Source organism: Pristis pectinata, chromosome 34, assembly GCF_009764475.1.
Source record: "Pristis pectinata isolate sPriPec2 chromosome 34, sPriPec2.1.pri, whole genome shotgun sequence".
Classification (NCBI taxonomy): domain Eukaryota; kingdom Metazoa; phylum Chordata; class Chondrichthyes; order Rhinopristiformes; family Pristidae; genus Pristis; species Pristis pectinata.
The window spans coordinates 12,925,689-12,938,564 of record NC_067438.1 but is presented as its reverse complement, the minus strand read 5'-3'; the positions used below and the strand labels follow the sequence as shown (position 1 = coordinate 12,938,564).

The following is a 12,876-nucleotide window of genomic DNA, read 5'->3' as shown; positions in this document are numbered from 1 at the left end:
AGGAAATGGTGACAAGGTGAGGGAGAAGTGACGGAAGTAGGGGCGAGATAAAGGGAAAGGCGACATGAAGAAGGTGGCGAGAGAGAGAGCGAGGCAACGGAGAGAGGGAGAGGCACCAGAGAGCGGGAAAGAATGGAAGAGTGAAACAGAGAGTTCGCTAGAGATGTGATAGAGAGGGGAAGAGAGACAACAGAGAGAGGGGATGAGAGGGGACAGGGAGAACAGGCAAGAGGTTTTTGGGAAAGGGGGAGAGTGCGATGGATGGAGAGATGGGAGGAATGTGACAGAGATGCCAAAGTTGGAGGGGAGATGGGAAAGCTGCTAGACGGAGGCAATAGAGCGAAAGGTGAAGATGTGGAACAACTATTTCGAAGATCCACTTTTCTCCCAGAACAAGGTGATCTCTTCCCCTGCAGTGTGAGCATTCGCTTGAAGTTGTTCAGTCAGGTAGTAAAATGCTTAACAGCCTCAGTAACAGTCTCTGTGGTTGTTTGTCTGAAATAAATACCCTCAGTGAAAATGAGAATGAGAGGACACAAAACTACTGTGAACGGTGCAGTGAGTTATAACAATCTCCAGCAGAAACACAGAGTTGGGGAATAGGCAGTAAATAACGATGATGATTTGATCCAAAGAAAGGCAAAGTGATTCTGTTTGGTAAGAAATCAGGAACAGCAACACAAGTTACATCTGTCAGTTTTAATGGGGTGCAGGGACAGTGATCACACGTACCAGCCACGACTCCTCTCAGACAGGCTCCTCACAGAGGAGCTGAGTCTCAGTGAGCAGGAGACAGCAGCTTGGCCCATTACATGTCTGTGGTGAGGGGGAATTTCACACTGAAATCTGTCAGAGCTGGGATGTCGAGATGGAAGGAATCAGGGTGTCACAGCAGCAACACAGAAATTGCCCGGTTTGGGTGACCTTCCTGCCTGAACTTTAAAGTGCGCATTGGACTGTGACTGGAGGTGCAATGAGCAGATGTGACTGTTCACATGGCACAGGGAGCCGTTCAAGTGGCAGGAGAAGTGAGTAATTCAGCAGTGATAGAGGACAGCAGAATGATAAGATTTCTTTATTAGTCACATGTATATCGAAACAAGCAGTGCCATGCATCTTTTGCGTAGATTGTTCTGGGGGCAGCCCACAAGTGTCGCCACGCTTCCGGCGCCAACATAGCATGCCCACAACTTCTTAACCCCGTACGTTTTTGGAATGTGGGAGGAAACCGGAACACCCGGAGGAAACCCACACAGACACACGGGGCCAACTCCCTCACCCTGGGAAAAGACTGTGACCATCAATGCTCAGGTAGACTGTAGCCCAGTGCAGGATACCTGTGTGGCCTTACACCTGGGGAACGGCCCATCGCTTGAATGGGAGGCTGATTGGGAACAAGGGCTAACACACAGCCTCTGGCCCCGACCCACCTGAAACAAGTTCACTGTCACTGAGCGCGCTCTCAAGGAGCGGATTCAGCAGTTCCAATGCGAAAGGACCACAAGACCATAAGGTATAGGAACAGAATGAGGCCATTTGGCCCATCGAGGAATGGATAGGGTAGACAGTCAGAATCTTTTTCCCAGGGCAGAAGTGCCAAGTACTTGAGGACATATATTTCAGTAAATTACATTTACTTGAGAACAGTACAGCACAGGAACAGGACCTTCGGCCCACAATGTCTGTGCCGCACATGATGCCAAATCAAACTAAATCTCTTCTGCTTGCACATGATCCATATCCCTCCATGCCCTGCATATTGATGCACCTATCCAAAAGCCTCTCAAACGCCATGATCTTAACTACTTCATCACCACCCCCGGCAGTGTGTTCCGGGCACCCACCACTCTCTGCATAACAATCTTGCCCTGCACAATTCCTTCAAACTTTTCCCCCACCTTAAAGCTATGCCTCGAGTATATGACATTTCGACGCTGGGAAAAAGATACCAGCTGTCTATCTATTCCACCCCCCCCCCCCCTTAATTTTATAAACTTCTATCCGGTCTGCCCTCAGCCTCTGCAGCTCCTGTGAAAACAACTCTAGTTTGTCCAACCTCTCCTTGTAGCTCATACCTTTCAATCCAGACGGCATCCTTGTAAACCTCTTCTGTACCCTCTCCAAAGCCCCTGCATCCTTCCTGTAATGGGGCAACCAGGACTCCAAGTTGGACTAACCAAAGTTTTATACAGCTGCATCATGACTTTTCATTTATTTATTTATCTCCTTCGGACATTGCTGGCAAGACCAACATTTCTTGACCATCCCTTGAGATGGTGGGAGGTGAACCACCTTCTTGAATCACTGCAATCTAGCTCGTGTGCGTGTGCGTGTGCTAACATTTTTGCATGTGGGCACACACGCACACGTGTGCATTTGCACATTATACATTTGTGTGTGTGGATGCTGTTGCCAATTCAATACAGCACATGTTAAAAGCAGACCAGACAATGACTTTGCCCAACAACTGTACTTCTTTGTTAATTACGACTGCTTCAAACAAATCAGAGGTTCGCTACACAGTTCCAAACAATCACCTGACGCTTTAGTTTACTTCCACAACTTCCAAAACTCACAATCTGCACTCAGGTATCACCCACTCTCAATGAACCCGGCCTGGGATCGATGTCAGTGAGTTCTTCGCTGGGTCCCTGACTCAGGGCCTTCTTCAGCGTTTGGTCTCCGGGGTGACTGCTGCTTGTCATCTTGTAAGGTACCTTTGTGTACATCTCTTCACATACCTCCCAAACTTTGCTTCGTTCTTTATTGCCTTTACACAGCCTTAATTCCAACCCTTATCCATACAAACATGTGTTTCCTTAATTTCAAGATCCTGCTGGTGTCGTCCTATAGTTATTTTAACCATTTCGGTTCCTCAATCACCAGAATGTTTATTTGCATTTTGTAATCTATCAAATAGTACTTTTCCATAAGATGTCAGGTCCAGAGCAACCCGATCTGCTGGTTCTGTCCTCTGGATGGCTCACAGTGGAATGTTTACAATGAGATGGTCCACAGGGCTGTAAAGCTGTCTCAGCTGTGTTCTCACTTGAGACTGACCGGGTGTCGATTACATAAAGTTCCTTCCCTCTGTCTGCCTATCTGTATGTGTGTGTGTGTGTGTCTGCCTATCTGCGTGTGTGTGTGTCTATCTGTATCTGTGTGTGTCTATCTGTGTGTTTGTGTGTGTCTGTCTCTTTGCGTGTGTGTGTGTGTGTGCATGTCTATCTGTGTGTTTGTGTGTCTACCTGTGTGTGTGTGTGTGTGTGCGTGTGTCTATCTCTGTGTGTGCATGTCAATCTGTGTGTTTGTTTGTGTGTCTATCTCGGTGTTTTTGCTTGTCTATCTCACTGTGTGCGTGTCTATCTGTGTGTGTGTCTATCTCTATGTGTGTGTGTCTATCTGTGTGTGTCTGTCCATCTTGGTGTGTGTGTTTATCTGTGTGTGTGTGTGTGTGTGTGTCTATCTGTGTGTGTGCGTCTGTCTATCTGTGTGTGTGTGCGTGTCCATCTGTGTGCGTGTCCATCTGTGTGTGTCTGCGTGTCTATCTGTGTGTTGGTGTGTGTCTGTATATCTGTGTGTTTCTGTCTGTCTCTGTGTATGGGTGCGTGTCTATCTGTGTGTGTGCGTCTAACTGCGTGTGGCTATCTGTGTGTGTGCGCGTGTCAATCTGTGTGTTTGTGTGCCTGTCTATCTCTGTGTGCCTGTCTATCTCTGTGTGTGTGCGTGCGTGTCTATCTGTGTGTGTGTCTGTCTATCTGTGTGTCTATGCATGTCTATCTGTGTGCGTGAATGTGTGTGTCTGTCTATCTATCTCTGTGTGTGTATATCTATCTGTGTGTTTGTGTGTCTGTCTCGGTGTGTGTCTGTCTATCTCTATGTGTGTGTGTGTGTGTGTGTGTGTCTACCTGTGTGTGTGTGTCTATCTCGGTGCGTGTCTATCTGTGTGTGTTTGTGACCATCCCTGTGTGTGTGCGCGTGTCTATCTGTGTGTTGGTGTGTGTCTGTATATCTGTGTGTGTGTGTGTGTCTGTCTATCTCTGTGTATGGGTGCGTGTCTATCTGTGTGTTTGTGTGTGTGAGAGAGAGAGGGAGAGAGAGAGACACCAAGCGGGTCGTTAGTGAACAAACCAGCCCGTCACTTGTTCAGTGACCGATGGTAAACGCTCAATAACAATCTGCATCCCGTGGGTTTGTTGTAGTCAGCAGTGTTCATGTCATATTTAACATTATAATGCTGCTCTCAGTGGTGATTTGCCTGAATGTTATTAAACAAGCGGAAGCCTTTCTGAACTGCATTACATTATTTTGTTGTGAACAGTCGAGACGCGGAGTAAAACAAAGTACCGGGATGCACTGTAATGGCGGTCTGTTGGTTGATAAAAGTGGAGAGAGTGACTGGTCGAGGAACATTAATAACTGGTTTACGTCGATTACCTGAACACCAGATGCAAACAGGGACATTATTAGTTCCTGCCGTGTGCAGCAAATATTGGTTGAGGTGACCCCTGCCCCATTTCCCCGCTCCTTTTAAACTCCCCAGGACCCCCGTTTCCCGCGCTCCCTTGAAATTCACCGAGACCCCGCTTCCGCGCTTTCTCTCAACTCACCAGGTTCTCGATCCCCGCGCTCCTTTTGTACTCTGACAATTCACTGGAAAGTTTATGACACCATTGTGCAGCATCGAAAAAGAAGTGATTGTATTTGTGCCTTGGGTAGAGAAGGAAAATCCACATGTCCCGAGCCACCGAAATCCCGAGGATGCCGAATTATCAAAAGGTACTATAATTTTCTACCCTGTAGCATATCCATTCTACCTTGAATCAGAACAAGGTCACGTTGATGGATTGTTTGCACACACTGTTGCCTGCTCTGAACTCTACATTAGTTACAAAGCCCGTCCAGCACTGACATCCAGACAATGTCATAAACCAACAGCGAATCAGGCGCCGGGAGTATAAGAAAAGGCCCAATACTGTTTACCCATTTTAAACCCCAAATTAATCTACCCATACGTCTTTAGAATGTGGGAGGAAACCAGAGCACCCGGAGGAAACCCTCGCAGACACGGGAGAACGTACAAACTCCTCACAGACAGCGACGGGAATCGTACCCCGATCACTGGCGCTGTAATAGAGTCGCGCTAACCGCTACCGTGCCGTCTGTCACTTCATTGCACGATAAGTCCGTGCAGTGACAAAATGATCGGAACGTTGCACAATAATTATCTGCATCTGATTGTATGATTGTGAAACAGCCATTGAAGCCGCGGTCTGTTTAAAAGCAAGAACTGTGTTCACTTGATTCTCACCCTGTTTTCTGGCACATATTTTACTCATTACCGCCCTCCGCTGATTTCATGTTGCTCACTGTCACCCTATCTGTGCCTCTCATAATGTTGTGTGTCACTACCCCCTCTCCCCACCACTCTCCCCTCCCTCCCTCCCTCCCTCCCCCGACTCTCTCCTTCCCTCTACTCTACCCCTCCATCCCCCTTCCCCTCCTCCCGCCCTCACCTCTCCCACCCCTCCCCTCCCCTCGTCCCCATCCCCTCCCTTACTCTCCTCTCCTCCCCATCCCCTCCCTCCCCCTCCTCCAACGCCCTCCTCCTCCTACCCCTCCTCCTCTCCTTCTACCCCCTCCCCTCCATCCCCTCCCATCCCCTCACTCCTCCTCCTCCCTCCCCTCCCCCTTCCCCTCCCTAACTTCTCCTCTCCTTCCCCTCCTTCCCCCTTCCCCCCAGCCCTCTTCCCCTTCCCCTCCTCCCCCACTTCCCCATTCTCTCCCCCTCACTCCTCCTATTACCGGCTCCCCACCCCTCTACTCCCTCCCCCTCCTCCTGTCCTCCCTTGCGTCTCCATCTCAACCCCTCTCCATCCCTCCCACTTCCCCATCCTCTCCCCCTCCCTCCTCCTCCTGCTACCTTCTCCTCCTCCCTCCCTTCCCACCCCTCCTCCCCTCCCCTCTCCCTTCCTCCTCCTTTTCCCTCTCCTTGCCCGTCCTTACACACCTCCCTCCCTCCTGACCCTCCCTTCCCATTCCACGCCCCTCCCTCTTCGTCCCCCTTTCCTCCCTCCAATCCCCTACGTCCCCTCACTCCCCCTTATACACCCTCCCTCATTCCATACCCTCGTCCCTCCCCTCCACGCTCCCTCCCCCCTTTGCCTGCCCCTCCCTCCCACCTCCTCTCCTTTCCTCCCTCCCTCCCACCTCCCCCTCCCTCCCTCCTTCCCCTTCCTCCGCCTCCTCCTCTCCCTCCCGCCAGTAATCCTCCCCTACCACAACTCCCCGACTCCTACTCCCCCCCCATCCACACCCACACCCCCACCACCCCTCCCCACCTCCTCCCCTCCTCCTCCCTGGACCCCTCCTCCCCACCTCCCTCGCTCCCCACTCCCCCATCCCCGCTCCCCTCCCTTCCCTTCCTCTCCCCCTTTCCCACCCCTATCCATTCCCCCCCCGCTCCCCTCCCCGTCCCTTCCTCCTCTCCTCCCCCTCCCCCTGTTCTCCCCTTCCCCTTTCCCGCTCACTCCCCTCTCCCCCTCCCCTTCCCCTCTCCCGCTCCCCTTCCCCCCTCCCCTTCCCCCTCCACCTTGCTCTCCCCTCCCCATCCCTCCTTCCAAACCCTCCACCTCCCCCACCCCTCCCCTTCCCCTCCTCCAACCCAGTCCCTCCTACTCCCCTACTCCGTCCATCTACCCACCTTTACACCATCTACGCCCCATCATCTACCCCACCCTCTGCACTCCCCTCCCTTACCCATCCTCTCTCTACCCTCCCCTCCCCCTCCACCCCCCCTCTCCACTCCACCTCAGCTCCCTGCCCGCTCTTCCCCTCATCGTCTTCTTCCCCTTCCCTCTCAAGAAACACCCTCCTTACCCCTCACACCCTCCCTCACCCCACCGCTTCTCACTCCCCGTCCCCCCTTGCCTCCCTCCCTTCCCCTCCCTCTCCTCCTCTTTACTCCACCCTCCCCACTCAACCTCCAATTCCCTCTCACCTCTCACCCCCACCCCCAACACCCACCCCACACCCCCTTCCTCAACCTCATCACCGCCACTCCCCCCTCCCCATCACCCCCACACCCCTTCACCCTCACCCCCTCTCCCCAAGCCCCGCACCCTCACTACACCCGCCCCCTCACCCCTTCTCCCCACCCCCTTCCCACAACTCAACCTCACTCCCCCTCCCCCTTTCCCTTGCCCCTCATCCGCCACTCTATCTTTGTGTTTGTGTGTGTGTGGGGGGGTGGGCGGGGTTGGCTGTCTGCGTTTCGCCACTCTTAAGATATTTTGGGTACGTTAATGATTGAAAATATTACTTTCATCATCACTACGTCACTGTACCCCTGAAAGTCTCTTGGTGTTGAACGAAACTTATGACAGAAACAGAAAGGTAATCTGCAGAACTGCGTCCCAGTCTGCTGCGGAGCGGGAACCCACTGCAGCCCTTGCACAGGTCTGGGACATCCTTCCCCTGCACATATCCCCACTTGCATCGGTGTCAACTCCAGGATCTGCTGAAAGCGCCTCGGCTCATCAGAGCTCCCAGCACCAGGCTTTTAATCAGCCCAGTGAGGTTCCGAGTCCGACCGACGTGCTGAGAGTGCCGGAGGGGGCTGCCAGCGAGACCATCCGTACCACCGACATCCTGCAGTCCCTCGTCAGCTGCAGACGGAGGCTTCATCTACCAGTGAGTGAGACAGGTTCATGTCCATCTGTTGAGTGCGAGTGAGGGTGTGTGTGTGTGTGTGTGTGTGTGTGTGTGTGTGTGTGTGTGTGTGTCTGTGTGTGTGTGTTTATGAGACACCAAGCGGGTCGTTAGTTTCAATGGATGTTCCCACTTGCGGGCGAGTTGAACAAACCAGCCTCTCACTTGTTCACTGACCGACGGTAAACGCTCAATAACAATCTGCATCCCGTGGGTTTGTTGTAGTCAGCAGTGTTCATGTCATATTTAACATTATAATGCTGCTCTCAGTGGTGATTTGCCTGAATATTATTAAACAAGCGGAAGCCTTTCTGAACTGTATTATTTTGTTGTGAACAATCGAGGCGCGGAGTAAAACAAAGTACCGGGATGCACTGTGATGGCGGTCTGTTGGTTGATAAACATGGAGAGAGTGACGGGTCGAGGAACATTAATAACTGGTTTACGTCGATTACCTGAACACCAGATGCAAACAGAAACATTATTAGTTCCTGCCGTGTGCAGCAGACATTGGTTGAGGGAACCGCTGCCCCGGGAATCTCCGCCTTCACCACCGCCTCAGGCAGTGAGCGCCGGATTCCAACCATCCCCTGGTTGACAACAATCTTCCTTATTACCCCATAAGACCTCTTAATGCTGCCACGGAGAGAAAAGTTTCTCACTGTCTACCCTATCTCCGCCTCTCAGAATTTTGTGTGTTTCTCCCCCCCTCCCCCCTCCCTCTCCCTTTCCCTTCAGCCTCCACTCGGGAACAACGAACACACCCGGTCAATCCCGCCTCGTTTATCGATTTAAATCTTCATCCCAGACAACATCCTGGTGAATCTCCTCCACACCCTCTACAGGAATCCTGTCCTTCCTATCATGTGGTGACCAGAACTGCGCAGAGGGCCATGTGGTGACGAGAATGTTGTGACCCTGTTTCACGATACAGATAGATTGAGTGAGTGGAAGACAACTTGGTAAATGGCGTTTAACATTTGAAAGTGTGAGGTCGTGCACTTCGTTGGGAGGAATCAGCGGGAAGGTTTTTATCCAAATGGGAAGCAACTGCAAGCGAGTGAAGCAGAGGATTTGGGTTTTACTGTGCGTGAATCACAATAAGGGCAGTCGGCAGGTGTATCGAGTAGATAAGGCAAATGAAATTTCGGGCTTAATTGCAAAGCGGCTGGAGTTCACAAATAGGAAAGTTTTGTTCCAATTCTGCGGCTGTTGCTGAGATAGGTGGGGCAGTCTCGAGGGGCCGAGTGGCCTACTATTTTTTTGTATGCAAACGCTCAGAGGAGAAGGTTTCTAGATCTGAATGGATCGATCACAGTGACATGAATACTGATTTTCCAATTTATCTCCAAATTCTCAAATTCCCTGGATTCCCCTCAGATCATAGCATTGTACAAAATTCTTATGGATCCCATTGAAAACCTAGAGCGGTACGGTGGTGTATCTGTTAGCGTCACGCTATTACAGCGCCAGAGACACGGGTTCGATTCCGGCCACCATCTGTAAAGAATTTGAACGTTCTCCCCGTGTCTGCGTGGGTTTCCTCCGGGTGCTCCGGTTTCCTCCCACATTCCAAAGACGGACAGGTTAGGAAGTCGTGGGCATGCTATGATGGCTGCGGCACAGGCGTGGCTGCCCCCAGAACACTCTACGCAAAAAGATGCATTTCGCTGTGTCTTTCGATGTACATGTGGCTAATAAAGCTATCTTAACTCCAGTGCAACAGTCCGTCAGTCCAACAGGACTGGACAGATTAGATGCAGGAAGGGCTCAGGACGAGTGTAACTGACTAAGGGTAAGGACTGAGCTATATATGAATGAGATGAGGAGAAATTTCTCAAGGAGTTGAATATTGTTTCGGGCGAGAAGAAACAAGAGACAAAGGGAGTCGCTTCCTCTAAAACAGCCAGTGAGGAGGCAGCCCACCGCCGGCGTCACCGGTTACCGGGAGGAAATACATTGGCGCTGGTTTCGCCTCTCTCAGCCTGAGGCGCCGGGGCTTCACCAGTAAGGTGGGCGGGATCTGATGGAGCTCTGGCCAGTGGCAAACTGAGGATGGGCTGAGTGAACACAGAGCCTCGAACACTGCAGCACAGCAACAGGCCCTTCGGCCCACCATGTGGTACTGAACCAATTAGTCATTAAATGCCTAACTAAACGAATTCTTTTCGCCTACATAATGTTCATATACCTCTGTTCTCTGGACATTCATGTGTCTGTCCTACTTCCCTCCATCACCACCACCCCAGGCAGTGCATTCCTGGCACCCACCGCCCGCGTTAAAACTTGCCTCACACGTCTCGCTTGAACTTCCCCCTCTCACCTGAAGCGTATTAGACATTTCGAGCCTGGGAAAAACATACCAGCTGTCCGCTCTATCGAGTAGTTCTTGTTTACTTGGGTCGAGGTAAACAAGAATTAATATTTTAATTCGAAGATTTTGACCTGAAATGTTAGGATGATGCCTGAACCGCTGAACGTTTCTGGCACTTTCTGTTTCCATTTAAGCACTTAAAATAGTTCCACAAATTTAGCCGAGAGAGTGTTAGTTTCTCAGACTTTATAAACAACGAGATCAAGTTTTCTCACTGTCAATGTTAGATATAAAGCTGTGAGCTGCTGGATGGTCGCCCCGGCATCTGGATTAATAGGCGAGAACATGCGAGGGAGTTTTCTCTGGGGCCTCGGAGGCTGACGGGAGGGCTGATCGATGGAGGTAAAATTATGAAAGGCAGAGATCGGACAGATAGAGTACCAGGGTGGTAACGTCAAATAGTAGAGGGCAAAGGTTTAAGGTGGGAGGGGAAAAGTTTAAAGGAGAGTGAGGAGGCAAGTTGCTTTACACACAAGTTCGTCGGTACATGGAACACGCTGCCAGGGAACGTGACAGAAACAGATAAAACAGAACATTAAGAAGGCTTCAGGCAGATAAATGAACAGGCGGGGAATAGACGGATAAAGACCATTTGCAGGCAGAGAGGATCAGTTTGTTTGGTATCATGGTCAGCGCAGATATGGTGGGCGGAATGGCCTGTTCCTGTGCTGTACCGTTCCCTGTTCTATATCACCGCCACACCAGCAAACCAAAGGGCTTCTGGAGAGCCTCAGTTCTGTGACAGGAATGGAAATCTGGCCGGGGATGTTCTGGGGACAACCGTGCACATATGTGGGGGAAGGTGCTCAGACCGATGAAAGGAATATTAGCCCGGAGATACGAAGGCCGTGTGCAGAGGAGAGGGCGGGGAACTTGTTTCAGGGGTGGAATAACACCACGGTCGGTAACTGAGAGTGACTGGATCCGAGGAGACACAATGCCAGCCAGCACGGGGAACTGGAAGGGAGGTGTGGAGTTCAGACTGGTGCAGACGGGGGCCAAGGAAGTAACTGATGGATCTCACTGGCAAGATTAGCTGGAGAGTCTCTTACACTGCTGTTCAACCATGTACATGGAGACCCACTGCATGAGATACCCATCTCACTGTACACAGGGTCGGTGATACTGATCACATTGTATATACAGACACTGATCTATTCATCTTAATGTACATAAGGAGAGAGACACTCATTGAATTGTGTATAATTTGTTGAATATGGACCATTCGATGAAGTGTTAGGAAATATACAAGATCCGGGACACAGGGTATAAGAGTGAGGAAGTCATGATGAACTTTCATAAGACATTGATTTGGCTACAATTGTGTCCAATTCTGGGAGAGACACTTTGGGAAATGGTGCGAAGGCTGCAGAGAGGCTGCAGAAGAAATTTTCTTAAAAGACTCCAGGAATAAAGGACTTTGCTTAAGGTGAACAGAATGTGGGGGCTGGGATGTTCTCCTTGGAATACAGCAGATTGGAAGCAGAAATGACAGAGGTAATTAAAACCATGAAGGGTAGAGAGAGGAAGCATTCCCATTGGTGGAGCAGCAGGAACTGGGCACATACAACGAGGGAGCCTGGCAAACAAGCAATGTGGTTTTACACAGCAAGTGGTTGGTATCTGCAATACACCATCACGAGTGGGAGAAGAGAAAAGCTGCATTCCAGTGACAAAAGGTGCAGAAATATTTGAAAAGAAGGAAGGGGAGTGGGTCGAAATGGATTATTGTTTTGCAGAACCAGTACAGAATCAATGGGCTGAATGGCCTCCTTCCATACTGTAACCATTCTGGAATACTAGCACTCTCATTCCAATATTTAACATCACTTTCAATAAATACCATCCGAGATAGAAATTCCAATATATATAAAATCTCTGTTACAATAAAGACCCTGAATCACACTGATCTGAATAAAAGTGGGGCTCAGGGATTGTCAGCTAAAATTTACGTAAACCTGAGATTAACCAATCTACCATTTCGCCACAATTTTCAGCAATTCACCTTCATGTAAATCTCCTATAATTTGACTTTCTTGGCATATTTGTGGACCTGGTTGAAGAGATTTGAAAAACTATATTGGCTGTTCATTTTTTACATGGTACACAAGGTATGATACATTTTCCAGTAAACTCTGTGAGCTTAAAGTGAGCGCTGGAAACAGAAACTGGTCAGTTTCACCTTGCATGCTTCAGGCCCACACTGCAGACCCTGGCTCTGTCCACACACACCCCATATTTGTGAGTGCTGTTGATTGGCACAACCCAGGCTGCAGGAGCATGTGCTGAGGCATGCACTGAAGCTCAGTGTAGCCAATGCAAAGCCTCTGTGGGGAAGGACCGTAGTCCAAGCTTCTTCTGTCATGGGGGACTACGTGCTGGGGATGGCGTAAAACCCTCTCAAAAATGACAAGCTGAGGAGCATCGAATGATGCTCTGTGTACAGAAAGTGCTCATCCTACAAACGTATAAAACTGATAACAGTGACTGAACAACACCAGGAAAGCCATGCACTTTTAAAAAAATTTCTAGTGCATATTATTATGAATTTTTCAAGTTAGGAAAACCTTCTGGAACCTGGCTCCCACCGCACACCACTTGTACACTTCCAGTAATATACAGTCGACCTCACGAGTGGACAGATCAGCAGACAGTGAGGACTCACAAGCAGGCAGATACCAGATTATCAGTGTTTTAGTGTATTACATCCAGAGCCCACTCTTGGATACTTCATCTCTAAACAGGAGCATCTGTAACACATTGCCTGATGTGTGCTGACTGAATTCATCTTT

The 12,876-nt window shown here is 50.1% G+C and overlaps 2 protein-coding genes across 4 annotated transcripts in view; both read left to right on the top strand.

Moving 5' to 3' along the window:
• LOC127585959 (uncharacterized) overlaps window positions 1-12,876 on the top strand; it is a 38,865-nt gene that overhangs the window by 20,459 nt on the left and 5,530 nt on the right. The gene's annotated exons all lie outside the window — the stretch shown is intronic.
• The window catches only part of LOC127585890 (uncharacterized), a 75,939-nt gene continuing 70,656 nt past the window's right edge, over window positions 7,594-12,876 (top strand). The window contains exon 1 of one of the 3 annotated variants that reach the window (XM_052043611.1): window positions 7,594-7,692. The gene's annotated coding sequence lies outside the window, so the exon portion shown is untranslated. Of the gene's footprint in view, window positions 7,693-8,624; window positions 8,654-12,876 lie in introns of those variants that run through there. The other 2 variants (XM_052043609.1, XM_052043610.1) reach the window with 2 other exon arrangements.